Below are 14,597 nucleotides of genomic sequence, written 5' to 3' on the forward strand. Positions count from 1 at the left end.
CACATACATCCACCTAATCCTTTAAGCTTCAGCTGCATGCTCTTACTGGTGTGGAGGGCTGCTGGACAAACAGGGGGCCTGATCCCTCCTACCACACTGTGCTGTGTACCCAGGTCATAACTACGAAAGAAGGCTTTAGGGCTCTTTTAGGGGTGGGGGAAGGACAAACTGAAAGGATCTTGCCGTGGCTTGATGTGGTAGTTTTAGGCTGTGCCTAGAAAAATTTTCCACAAATCTTGAACAGAAAGTAGTAGAATGTAAATAAAGTACAATTGGATGTAAAAAGGGAAATAATGATAAGGTCTGAATTATCCCATTGGAGAGATACCTAACATAAAGTTAGTTTTGTACACACTTTCTCTTTTCACTTCCTTTGCTCTGGCAGATATAGTTGGCTCCTGCTTAGCTGCTGCTGACCTTGAATGCATACTTGTTGTGGTTAAGTACTAACAGCAACTCTCTGCTTTTCACCTTTCTTCTCTTGTCCCGTGTACAGTGGGGAGAGTGTGGGAGCAGGGAGGGGAAAGCTGCTGGTAGCCCCCTGGTTTTGTCCACAGGGCTTCTTGTGTTGTTTATAAATGCTATATATATGTGTGTGTAAATATTGAATAACTTCATAGAATCAATCAGGTTGGAAAAGACCTCAGAGATCATCGAGTCCAACCTATTACCTCATACCCAACACCTCATGACAGCTAAACCATGGCACCAAGTGCCACGTCCAATCCCCACTTGAACACCTCTAGGGATGGTGACTCCACCACCTCCCTGGGCAGCACGTTCTAGTGGTTAATTACTCTTTCTGTGAAGAACTTTCTCCTCACTTCAAGCCTAAACTTTCCCTGGTGCAGCTTGAGACTCTGTCCTCTTGTTCTGTTGGTGGTTGCCTGGGAGGGGAGATCAACCCCCACCTGTCTACAACCTTCCTTCAGGTAGTTTTAGAGAGCAATAAGGTCTCCCCTGAGCCTCCTCTTCTCCAGGCTAAACAACCCCAGCTCCCTCAGCCTCTCACAGGGCTTGTGCTTGAGACCTCTCACCATACTCATTGCATTTCATGTTTTAGATTGTAGTTTTGCTTATATAGCTTATTATATTTGCTTATTGCATAGCTTCATTTTCTTTCAGCTGAGCTGGTCTGGGAATTTGATGTTGGGAGGTAATTTCAACCCACCACACTTGAGAACAGCTCAACCTTTGCTGTAGTTATGCAATGGCAGACAAATAGTTGTGCATCAAGCCAGGAGAGCTGCTTTTTTTGGTACAGGAAATGAATTTCTACCATGGGAGTAGGTAGTCTGCAAAGCTGTGCATGTTAAGAGAGTTAGAAACCAGGAGCAAAATAAACTAAACTGGCAAAAATGTTATGTTAGTAAAATTTGGTTTTCTTTAGAGCTACTCATCACAGCTGTGTTTGTTGGGAGTCACATCCCTTGCAAAACAATGCTCTTAGCAGAAGCACTTGGCCTCTGCAGAGTTTAGACAGTAACCAGCATTAGAGCTGAAAAAGAGCCAATGTATGCCTTGTAAAAGACTTTAAGCCTCAGAATTACTTTAGGCATTCAAAAAGAATAATTAAAAGCAAAAAAAAAATAAATAAATCCCAACCAAAAGTAAGGAAAATGCTGCTGCTATATCATCTTACTTTAATGAGCTGGTAGGTAAATGTAAATTTTTCCCATTTGAATAAAAATGTCATGATTCTGCCTGCTCAGCCTGAATACAAATAGTCCTTAAATAATTTGCCTTTTTAAACTGTAATGAAGAAATAATCTGTGTTTCCTCCCCAAAGCAGTAAAGTGTAATACATTGTTTTACTTAATTCACCAAAAAAGGAGTTGACCCCTAAAATGAATGATTTGTCATTTGTGTTAGGCATGTATGTAGCATTTCCATTTTCTTTGGTGTATGTAGTATTAGAATAGCATAGAATAAACCAGGTTGGAAGAGACCTTGGAGATCATCGCGGCCAACCCATCATCCAACACCACCTAATCAACTAAACCATGCAACCAAGCACCCTATCAACTCTCCTCTTAAACACCTCCAATGATGGTGACTCCACCACCTCCCTGGGCAGCCCATTCCAATGGGCAATCACTCTCTCTGTGTAGAATTTCTTCCTAACATCCAGCCTGAACCTCCCCTGGCGCAGCTTGTGTCCTCTTGTTCTGGTGCTGGTTGCCTGGGAGAAGAGACCAACCCCCACCTGGCTACAACCTCCCTACAGGTAGTTGTAGAGAGCAAGAAGGTCTCCCCTGAGCCTCCTCTTCTCCAGGCTAAGCAACCCCAGCTCCCTCAGCCTCTCTTCATAGGGCTTTGTGTTCCAAACCCCTCACCAACTTTTTTTCCCTTCTCTGGACACATTCCAGCAAGTCAACATCCTTCCTAAATTGAGGGGCCCAGAACTAGGCACAGTACTCAAGGTGTGGCCTGACCAGTCTTATTTTGTATCATTAGCTGCTTATTTTTATTCTTATCTTATTATCTTATCTACAGCTTCAAAATAGGGCTCTAAGACAGACTCTACGATTATAAACACCTGAGAACTTCTTTGATTGTCAGTATTTGCAATCTAAGTATTTACATAGTTCAGTTATTTCTTTGGTTCCTCTTCACTAAGCTTTTATTACTTATAGTAAAAAAAAAAACAAAAACAACAACTCAAGTCACCATTTACAGTCCTTATAACATAGCTGCTCTGCTTCTGGGTCCCACATTAACATTTTCCATGAAATGTTCTGCTGCTGGAGATTGGTCACATTGTTAAATAAACAAGCACTTCTTTAATCTCAGAAGTCATATTTCCATCAGAAGACAGCGTGGGGCAGCCCAGGATTATGCTTTTTGTTTTAATGGTTTGTAATATTTCATGCTTATCACTTGGTTAAGCTATTATGTATGGCTTGTGTTTTGAAGCACAGAGCACAAACCCCCAAACGGGGATGATTTACATTTGAGCAAATCTCAGTGACGGTTAGGCATGGAGCTGAGGGTGGAGCGTGCTTTCCTTTTGAAACTCAGACCTCATAAACTTTATTCTATGGGCTTTTTGCTGGAGGAAAAAGCAGAGATTGGGAGATGGAACAGTACTCCTTTGGTCTCTAGGGAGAGCAGAAGGTAATAATGTGGCTCCTTCGAGTCTGCTGCTCTCTGGGTTTTATAGAGGTAACTGCTTAGCTCTTGTAGGCTCCACCAGTCCATCACTTCTTTCACTTTGCAGTGCCCACAGCCTAAGAGTTATCGCATTATCCTGGTCAGATTTGTCTAGCACACTTTCCCTGAGGCTCATTTGAATGTAGATATGCATAATCCCCTACGGAGTTATGCTGTGTAACTCTCACTTGCCACTGACGGCAGTAAATTGGGGTAGTTGTGGGGCAGAGGAGACTGTTGTGCTTTGACCAAAACCATCTAGATGTCAACAATACAAATACCTGCAGAGCTTCATCAGATATTTCTTGTAGCAGTCCCACAGGGTTTAGTGCTGAGACTCAGTCCTGGCCAGACAGCTGCAAGGGGACTTGTAGCAAACAGTGAACAAAGATGTTGGTTCATGAGGGTTACTTTAAGTGACTTATTTTTTAACTCTGCCTTATTGCAAAGTAAGCAAGTGCCAACCTCAGTGAAGGTGAAGCCTCCTCTAAGACCTGTCAGGAAGATTAACCCACACTTAAACCACCTTTAAACACAAGGCTTTTTTGCCTCTTGTTTTCCTTTTCTGTGCATGTGGTAGAAATTTAGATGGACAGGAGTCCAGTATGAGCATGGAACAGATACATAACCTAATGCACCTTTTCTTTACCACCACCAAGCAGCAAGATCATAGAATCAATAAGGTTGGAAAAGACCTCAAAGATCATCAAGTCCAACCTGTCACCCAACACTTCATGACTACTGAACCATGGCTCCAAGTGCCTGCCATGTCCAGTCCCCTCTTGAACATCTCCAGGGATGGTGCCTCCACCACCTCCCTGGGCAGCCCATTCCAATGGCTAACAACTCTCTCTGTGAAGAACTTTCTCCTCACTTCAAGCCTAAACTTCCCCTGGCACAGCTTCAGACTGTGTCCTCTGCTCTCACAGAAGCCTTTGGGGTCTTCCTCACATGCTTCATTTTCAGACAAAGTATACTGTTGCTATTGGCTTGATTAATTTGCTGAATTAAATATGGCAGATCCTTATCCATCCTCTCCCAAATACAGTTCTCACTGCTGATGGTTCTCTGAAGTTAGTGCACAGCCCTAAAATTCATAATTACAAGTAACTGTTAATATCAAAGCTCTATTGGAGCAGTGCAGGGGTTTGTTTACAGAATAATGTGCAGTGGTTCAGATGATGAAGTCCTCAAGTGGTTGAGGTGCTGATGGTGCTACATCTGATCTGAACTGATAGACAATTCTGGTAGTATCTTTTACTTAGAGGGGCTAAGTAAGACAGAAACTAAGGTTTGATCTGTTTGGGTTTGTTCAGCAATATAAAGACTTTCAGAAGTTTGCCTTTTAGGAGTGCTCCGTGCAGTAGCTGAGGTAGGGTTAGTGATTCAGAGGGATTAAACAAATCCCAAGGATAAAGTGAAAGTAGTTATTTAGGACTGTGGTTGCCAGAATATTATTTTTATGAGCTGAAGAGGTTTTGTTGAAGCATCACTGTGCCATTAGTGAATTAGTGGGTGCACATTCCGGCCCTTTATACTCATGTGCAAATTGTCTGTAAAGAATAGCTATTCATATAAAAGAAATATTCCTCAGTGTACTTTTATCTTAAGCTGAAATGATGATAGGTTCAGAGGAGCCCACACAGTTGGAGGTACAAGATAAAGAGACTGGTGTGGGCAAAGAGCTCCTTGTTCATCACACAGTATGCAGCCAGTCCCCGCTGATACTTCTTCCCATTTTTCACTACTGTTGTTTTAAGGATAAAAAATGAGATTTAATATTAATGGGATTCGTTCAGGACTGTGTACTTGTGTTTTATCTTAGTGTGAGTATTCAGTGAGTTCATATTTGGTCATAATTCTGAAAGTGCTTTGGTAATTACTTAGGGGGGAAAAAAAAAAAAAGGAATGTGTGGAAAAAAAAGAAGGAATGTGCAAATCAGCTGAAGTAAGCACGACTTCCTTGCAAGTTTTAGCTTAGTTGCTTCAGAACAGCACAACTCTTAGTCCTTTTCATAGTTTCTTCTCTTTTTTTTTAATCTGCTACAATATTCAGGTTGTGAGAGCTGTGATGGAAAACTTGAAGAAGGTGACCACAATTGCACCGGTGCTGCACCCCCATTAATCATACATTCCCTCCTCAGAACCTGCGTCTCTGGTTTGGGTAACTCCAGCAGCTTTCCCTAAGGGCTCTCTGCAAAGGAGCTCTGGTGAAACCTGCTGTGGTGGCTGGGATCGGCCATGGCCTCGGCAGGACAGACTCAGCCTCCCTTCTGGTGAGGCCTCAGCAAAGGGATGTGGCTGGCTGCTGTCCCGCAGCTTCATTTCCAAAGTGGGCCACAAAGGTGCACCCTTCTAAGGGGCGTTGCAGTGCACTCAAACTGCTTGAATGTTATTTGCCTTGTGCCAGCTCCATTGTTACAGGAGTGGGAACCTCCAGCACAGTCAGTGGCAAACAGGCTGGGAGAGGAGCGATAGCATTGGGATCCATCACAGCTCCTTCCTCTGGTGGCATGAGTCAGGATCCTCGTGTGCTTTAGTGAAAATCCCTCAGACCCAGCTGATTCAGAGAAGCTTTCCCAGAGCATCCAGAGCTTGTGATTCAGTTCAGTAGCTTGCCTTTTATTTCTGTGCTTTGAAAAGGCTGCGATTCTGTTTCAGAAACATGATTCCATGCTAAAAACACAGGACAAAACCTGACAGTTGCATCCAATGGGAGTGATAATGGCAAGGCTGAAGTGTTGGTGTCTCTTGTAGTCAGTAGGCTTCTTAACTTGGCCTCCTTTATATTTGACCTCTGATTTGAATGGCCAAACTGCTGAAATTCACTCTTCAGTGGGTGCTTGTGTGGCTGTATGAGAGATGTACTCTGGTGCACCTCTGTGCATCTTTTCTCTCTGCATACTTTGGATAATTGTATTAGCTAGAGTTTGAAGATGTCATTAGACATGAAATCAGTTTATTTAGCTATTGTGGGCTAATCCAAACATTAGAATACAATGCACTGCTCCTGACCTTTTCCTGCTACCAGGCTTTCAGCAGCTCTTTCCTTTGCAGACCTCAGGTGGGAGGGATGGAGGAAGAGTTTTAATCTTCTGAGTGTGTTTTGGGAAGACTATGGGACAGGCTGAAGGCAATACAGCTTACTTTGCAGCACAAGAGAAACAGGAGAGAAGTATAACAAAAGGAAACGTCCATGGCCTTACTGTCTTCCCTAATAAATGCTTGAATGCAGTCTCCCCACTGTCAACCCTTCAAATAACATGTAAAGCAGCATGACTGCATGCTCAAGACTGTGGCTGGCTATCCAGATTTCATTGCCAACTGACCATGAAGTGCTCCTAGCTTCTGAAATCTGTTGAAACATTATTTCTTGAAGCCTTCCAGATTTTGGTGACAAGTCTTCCACAAAAATCTTTTTAAGATGAGGTTGCATGATAGAAGAACTATTTCTTTTAAAGGATATGGAGGATGGAAATGGGAGTTAAAACATCATTTCCTCCAGCTGTCCAGTTTCCTAATGCCACTAGGTTCATTTGGTAATACAAATCAGTAATAAACCTCTACCTCAGTAGATACTTTGGTAATGTAAATCTATTTTATTTGTTGTTATTTAAAGGGAAGGGAAAAAAAAACCCAACCCAAAACCAGCAGAAGAATGTAACAAAAATCTTGACCTCAATGAATAAAAATTGGGCTGCTTGTGCTAGGAGAAAATGAGATAATTATGGCTATAAAATCCTGTGCTGAAAGAATGAAAACAAACAACCAACCTCCATGCCATGTGGAAACAGGAGAGAGCATTACATTAGGCCAGATTCACCAAAATCTTTTCTCTGTAGCAATTCTTAATAACATGGGGCTGGCTGTTTGGCTGTTAATTTTTTTTTCAGTTGAGGACTAAACCTCTCCTGGAGAGTGTTCCTGGAGTTTTTGGCAGCAGTGTGGGAGGATGGTTTACAAACATTCCACACCAGGAAAATGTTTGGAAGCCAGTAATGGGGTGTTTGGCCACTGTTAACTGCAAGCAGCATTAGGTGCATTTTTCTGTTGTTGCATTGCAGCCATCTGGCAGGTTAGAGCTCCATTTGTGTGTTAACAAATGAAGATTTCCTAGCCAGACTGCTCTGCAATCATTCCATATGAAATATGATTTTAGGTTTGCTCTTATTTTTTTTGGAGGGGGCATGTTAGAACAAAGGGTTAAACCATCAGTGAAGTACATCACAATAACACTGCGAAGTACTCCAAGCCATTGTGGAGTTTGGTTCTTTGTTGCTAGATTTTTAGAATAGTTTGGTTTTTTCCTCCCTTTCAGCAATAGCTAAATGGTTTTCTTCGATTGTGTGTTACACAAACCCTATCAGATCAGTCTAATAAAGCTCAGCGTTTTCTCCAGTGTCTGAAATCCTACTACAAAGAGTGCTTGGTCTTAAGAGGCTGACACAAAGGAGAAATAAAAGGATGAAATAATAACACCACTAACTCGCTTTAATTAATTGTATGTTTCTGTACTTAAGCTTAAAGGGTGGAAGATATTGCTTTAAAGACTACCTACAAAACTGGTGAATGAGCAGCCACTCAGGGTGCCACTTCAAAGAGAAACACCCAAAAGAGCAACAGAAGGGAAGCTGCTTTTGAATTCCCTCAGTTCCTCCTGGCAGCCCAGAGTTTGCAAAGGAAAGCAACATAGAAATGGTTATTTCCTTTTGTGTTAGTTACATCAGCAGCTCCCAGCAAATAAAACTGGCAGTGGAGCAGCTATACAAAGACCCACTTAATAACCTCTGCCTACCATGGCTGCTAAAAGAATCTTACCTGACTTTGTTTTTCCTTCCTAGCTAGGGGAGATTGCTCACACTGTCTCCAGACAAAAATCTGATCAAATTCAGGAGCCAGTTACAGCTCTCACTGGTGCACTGCTGCACATATTCAGATTCAAAAAGCCTTTGCAGTTACTCCAGATTATACTTTATTGCTGAAGCCATCAAACAGATCTTGCTTCCTACTGTTCTTCTGTTTCTCAGATTTCTCTGTGCACAATATTGCTGCAGCTAATACTAAAGAAGTAGGGGAAAGTATCTGAAGATAGAAACCTGATCTTTATAAGTTTTCTCAGTCTTTCCTTCAGGATCACTTGAAGCTCCAGGAATTGTACTTTCATGCCTTTCATCCTATGCTATTCTTAAACTTTGCAGTCATGCTGAGCTTCTATTAACCAGCATCCAAGATGCAGGCTGGTACTTTGTTCCTGTAGATGACAGCTCCAGATGCTCAGCATCCTTTGTTTTGGTAGTTGTGCTCTTTGCCCCTGTCTGTGCTAGCCATCCTCCCAGATACCCTCTACACATTGTGCCATGACCTAGCCAACTAGAGGTTTGCTGTTGCCCTCTTTACTTTCTTCCCACAGCTGTACTAATGGCCTTGTCTTGGCTTTGGGACTCCAGTTTGTGATTTACTGGTTACAGAATTCTGGGATTCCGTGTGTGCACTTTCATTGTCTCAGGCATCAGCTCTAACATCACTGCAGAGATGTTTTACTGCCATCATTTAACAGACAGTTAGGAGATTGGAAGGTAGCCATTACTGATGATATAAGAGGTAAAAAGGATTGAGAAAATTTATGCATTTGGCAGTTCCAACCATTTTGTACACTTCCTTTATGTGAAATTAGACTTGGAAAGGAGGGACTTGCAGCAAATATAAAACTCTCAAATGTCACCTGTGGCCAACTTCCACCAACTTTGTTATCATTACCTCTGTAAGAATTAAAAGTCAGTTCTTGTAGTCCAGGGCAGCAAATATTGTCAGACAATGTATAATGGGAATTTGTAAGAGCCAATATTTAACATCTCGAAATGAGAAGCATCCAGGATAATTTCTGAAATCACTTCCCTTGAATTCAGTATACATTACAACAAGATATGAAGGTAAATATTAAGGTATTTTCATCAAGATGGCTTGAAATTAATCTTTGGATTCCCTTTAAAAAAGGAAATGACTTCTGTGTAATGGAGAAACAGGGTTCCCTTCATATTGTTACTGCTCTGCAGTATGGCAGAGAGAGAAAAATCACTTAGAAATAATAATTCCATTCCTGGCCTTTAAATTACCTGGTTTAGGCCTTAATACTGCAAATTAACATTGGATAGCTAGATGCATATATAGAGGCAGAAGAAAACCACTGAAATTAGCAGGGGTGGCTCTCACAGGGCTGTTTGCAGGGCTTTTGTTTGTTTGTTTGGAAGTGTTTTAGAATGCTTTCCCCAACGAAATACACGATGCTGCACACATGACAGATGAGTAGTACCAAGCTTCAAACCACCTGACAAAGCAGCTTCCCCCTTTGCCTTGTTGAGGAAGCTCTCTTTGATTCTGCTTGTATTCAAAGCATGCTGCTGGGTAGTCGTGGAACATGTATCTGTTCAAACCAAATTCAAAGAGTATCACCAACTGACACCTGCTTAAGTCTTTAATTAAAAGTGGCTTAATCTCTAACAATCTCTACATACATAAGCAGAAAGTATCTGTGTTTAATGTGTACTTTGAACTGCCATTCATTTAGAAATCAAAGATTTGTAAATGAAACACAGTGTGCTAGACATGATGATGTTTGACTGGAATCCCTTCTTTTTGGCATAGCTTAGTTTTCCTGGTGTTTTCAGTGCCTGGGAGTACATTCTCATTAACAATCATGTAAGATATAAAGATATAAAAAGAAGGCTATCTTAAAAAAAATAAATAAATGAGTGTACCAACTGTATTTAAAACATTCTTAAAAGAAGCAGATCTATACAGTGGGACATGTGGAGAATTGCTCCTTCTTGGAAGGGTCAGCAGAGGGAATGTTGTGTTGATTTCCAGATGTGTATACCCTAGAGAAAGAGCTGTGTTTTCTGTATTTTTTTCCCAACTGTGTGGATTTTGCTGGGATATGTCTTAAAATTCAGGACTGATCTTTGTTCAGGTACTGTTCAAGCTAATGTTCGTATTCTCTTTCTCCTATCTCTCAGCTTTCCTCCTCTGAAAGACCTTCTCAGTGTTCTTGAAACAAAATGCATAGAAAGTCTTGTTCTTTTCTTTTCTTTCTTTGGTAGCTGGGGATGATAAATGACAGTAAGTGATAATAAGTATTGATTTTAACTACTGGAGACAAAAAGAGGAATGGAGAGCAGCCTCTTCAGTTTTGCAGATCTATACTTTCAGTTATCCCTACTCACTGTAACGATTTCCAGTATAACAGCATGTCTGATCTCACCTCTGCTGTCCTCACAATCAAGATTAGCATATTGAGAACCTCAGCCTCTCTCACAAACAGAAAACATTAGTAATGATTTCTTTTTTCCTGGTTTGTTGTTTTGGGTTTTTTTGCATAGTGAACATGGTCTCATCTGGCAGGAAGGGAGGCTGAAACTTCCTAAGGGAAAGATGAACCAAGTGTTTAATTGGTGAGGAGAAGGAAGTTGGTAGGGGGATTGTTAGAATAACACAGAAATGAGTATGAAGGGGGCATAGATCTTAGCAGGCATCAGAAAGGAGACTGGGGGCAAGTTGGAGATACATGGTGATAAAGGGAGAAGGGTAAATGGTGAGGGAGATGTGGATAATGAAAGGAGTCCTGGCATTTATGTGGGTGGGGAGGTGGCACATGTACAAACCAATGGGGTGGATCTGGGGGATGTGAGGGAATCCCTGGTACACGCAGTGAGGTTGGCTTGTATGAGCTTGGAATCCTGTAACCCTTCTGACATGCTCCCCTTCTCTCTCTTGAATCATTGCAGTGTCTGTCTTATGTATGTGTTGAGTTAAATTACTAGCAAAGATGTGTGGAAATGTATCCAGAAAGGAGATGAACATCCCTTGAAAACATTTCAGGGCTGATCTTTGAGAGTACAATGTTAAAGGCTTCTGCTTTGCTTTTGACCTCCTGCAGAGCTCACCAAACTAGTTTGGGGTAAGACAAGACAGCACAAAGAACTTTGGCTCAATTTAAATGTGAGTAGTTGTGCTTTTAGGCTGGAGACTTAAATTCTGAAATGTTAGGTTTGGGTTTTCTTCTTAGAAACTTACTCTGGCAGGGGGGGTTGGGCTCAATGATCTCCAGAGGTCCCTTCCAACCCCTCTCCTGTGGTCAATAAGACCAACCTTTTCTTCTTTTTAGCCCTCAGTTAAGTGTTTTTCAGGTGTATACCTTGAAGAGTCTTTTCTAGGCCCCTAAAAGGATGGCTGTCCATGGAGCTGCATGCCTGTATCAGGTCTATGACCAGCCATCAGTCAAGAATTTAAACCAGAAGCTTGTCTTGCTGTAGCTGATATCTTACTCAGGAGATCCTCTCTGTTTTTACACATAGACTCTAAGATTAGTGTGGTTGGAGTATATTTGAAAGTAATAAAAAACAGACACAGAAAAATGGTTGCATGTTTAAAACAACAACAACAACAGCAACAAAAAGGTAAAATGAAAGAGGAAGTGCATCATTTATTATAACACCATGTAGGCTAATGAAAAACATACTGCAGGCTGGAAATTTGTTAAGAGCTGAACTCAAACGAAACAGAAAAGCAAGTTTCCATTCCCCAAAAATGCCTTGGGGCCTCTGGCTGAAAGCTTGTGGCTAAAGAGGCCCTATGGTAAACTGACATAAAAAAAATAACTGCTCCATAAATGTTCAACTCCTGTTTCACAAACAGTTTGAAATAAGGCTTTTAAAAAGTGTTACCTATTGATAGTGACTGTACTTCATCAAAGTAAAAAGGAGGCCGGTGCATTTATGACTGGATGATTAAACTGGCAAGAAACGCTGGGGAGATAGACGCTGGGCACAAAAATGCTGCATTCCCTGTACACAGGAGAATGTGAAAAGCTGAAGTGACTTGAGAGGGCTGCACAGCAGCACTTGGTACTGGCAAAAGCTGACACTAACTTCACATAATTCCTGGCTCTTAGATCTTTGCTCATTAGGTTGGACTTGATGATCTCTGAGGTCTTTTCCAACCTGGTTGATTGTACGATTCTATGATTAACTGGACCGAGGTGAACAACTCTCCTACTTTCCACCACTCTGAGCAGGTGCCAGCCCTGGCACTTCAGCACATTTTTCAGGCTCTATGCAAATACATCTTCAGACTGTTGATGATATTTGCACCGTTAGTGCTCAAATGGATGTTACTGACCATTTAGAGAGGACTGAGTTTCGTGTCTCTTTCTTTTTAATGTTTGGCTTTCTTAAAGGTGTGTCTTTCCTGTAGAGTTAGCCCAGGATGACTGACCAGGTGTTGGCTTTGTCTTTCTCCTTCTCCCTAATCAACCCTTGTCACTGCATGAAAATCATTGAAATGGGCTGTGAGATTTCAGGCAGTTTTAACTGTGATGATGGCCCAGTGGTAGAGGTGGTGGGGACAGCATGACAGCCTCAATTCCTTCTTCCCATGCATTGGCAAACAGTTTGCAGAAATAATGCTCATTAATCCTTTTGATTGCTGATGTCATAGAATCACAAAATCAATAAGGCTGGGAAAGACCTCAAAGATCATCAAGTCCAACCTGTCACCCAACACCTCATGACTACTAAACCATGGCACCAAGTGCCACGTCCAATCCCCTCTTGAACACCTCCAGGGACGGTGAATCCACCACCTCCCTGGGCAGCACATTCCAATGGCTAACAACTCTCTCTGGGAAGAACTTTCTCCTCACCTCAAGTCTAAACTTCCCCTAGCACAGTTTGAGACTGTGTGCTCTTGTTCTGGTGCTGGTTGCCTGGGAGAAGAGACCAACCCCATCCTGGCTACAACCTCCCTTTGTGTCCCTCCAGTCTGTTTCTGCACTTGTGGATGACAGAGGTTCCCCTACCTGGCAAGAAGCCCTGGAGTGCCTCAGGATCACAGAACACTTCCATGAAGTCCAGATTTCACAAACTTAGGAAGGTGTAGTAAATTGGATGTGTCTTTGTATGAGACTGCTTAGGATACCCAGTTGGTGACCTTTGAGAAGGATGATTTGGAAGTCGCTTGCCTAAACTAACTCTTCAGTGAGGATTTAGTAACCCAGAAGTAAATATCAGGTCTAGAAGTCCCAATATTGACAACTATGTTGTGCATTGATGAAATAAATGTACACAGTATTAGTCACACTATATTGCTACAGCTGTACTTACATGAGGTGCAGCCCAGGAGAACGTCAGTCTGAAGTTGAGCCACTGGGAGGAAAAAAAAGAAAGAAAAGGTGAAACAGTTGTTTGTAGGTGGTTGAAAGAAATGAAAAGACATTCTAATCAATTCTGATAAATACAGGTCACTTTCTTTTTTTCCCTTCTTTGTCCTACATCTCCATGCTTGGTGCAGAATTTACACTATACAATGTTTTCATCCAGCCATCAGAAGGTGAACAACATAATTGTTGGTGATGTTTGGCATTGAACTGCTGCATGTACTGACCTGACTGTAGCTGAGAAGTTGATAGAATTAATGCCTCACAGTGGTGTTGATGGTGTTATTTACAACTGTGAGGTGAACTGAGGATCTTGCATAAAAGCTGTGGACTGATCTAAAAATAGCAGCGTAGCTTCCTTCTCCTCACAGAAAATGTCATGCTTGGTGGCTTAAAACTGACACATAACAGTCCTGATATGAAATATTCATCATGTAATAGGATACTCTGATAAATGTCAGCTTGGTTTGTGCCTGTAAAAAGCAGTGGGTTTGGCACACAGTGTTACACTAATTCACTCTGCTTACTGAGTGTGTATTCGCTCCTTTGCATGCTGTGGGGAACAGAGTAGGAAGAGCAAGTATTGTATGATTACATTATAATATATCTGGCTGCTCAGAATTTGTAGCCAGGATTTCAGTATGCAGATGCAACATACCTAAAGGAGAAGAAAAGTGAAGAAATGCACTAATTTCCCTATGCCATGCAGTAAAAAACACCACCAAACCCCCAACACAACAGAAAGCCTCCAGCATATAGATAGATAGGTATTAAAAGAGTAAATTATCAGTAATATATGGAAAGCAAGATGACTTTTAGGAATACATGATTTCCCCCCCCCCCCTTAAAAAGAAGGATTAACTAGTTCAAGGCTACTTAATTTCGACTGAAGTTTGAGGTAAGCAGAATACTTTGGGGAAAAAATGGTTTAAGAGAGCAGCCTGGACCACTTTAATCATTGCCCATTAAAGTTTTATTGAGGTGTAATATTGGTCTGTAAAAGATCTGATCTCTTTCTGGTGCATGTTTTCCCTTCCCCAGAACGCATGGGTTCTGGTCTTTGCCTACCCCATGTTTCAGTCAAAGCCACCCAGCTGCCTTGTTCCCCTTGGCCTCTCCTTGCCCTCTGTTTCATACATTGTGGCTGGTGTTTAAGGACCCAAGAAAAATAAACAGTGCAACCAGTATTTTGCTTGCAATTTTAGTTTTGTATTTTGATGAAGAATAGTAAATG

At 41.7% G+C, this 14,597-nt stretch overlaps 2 protein-coding genes across 2 annotated transcripts in view; one reads left to right on the forward strand and one right to left on the reverse strand.

Annotated features, from left to right (window-relative positions):
- Positions 1 to 14,597, forward strand: part of C4H7orf50 (chromosome 4 C7orf50 homolog) — a 153,683-nt gene that overhangs the window by 66,865 nt on the left and 72,221 nt on the right. The gene's annotated exons all lie outside the window — the stretch shown is intronic.
- GPR146 (G protein-coupled receptor 146) overlaps positions 1 to 14,597 on the reverse strand; it is a 58,480-nt gene that overhangs the window by 16,714 nt on the left and 27,169 nt on the right. Inside the window, exon 2 of the mRNA XM_054180365.1 lies at positions 13,311 to 13,352. The gene's annotated coding sequence lies outside the window, so the exon portion shown is untranslated. The remainder of the gene's footprint in view (positions 1 to 13,310; positions 13,353 to 14,597) is intronic.

Source organism: Dryobates pubescens, chromosome 4 (genome assembly GCF_014839835.1).
Source record: "Dryobates pubescens isolate bDryPub1 chromosome 4, bDryPub1.pri, whole genome shotgun sequence".
Lineage (NCBI taxonomy): Eukaryota > Metazoa > Chordata > Aves > Piciformes > Picidae > Dryobates > Dryobates pubescens.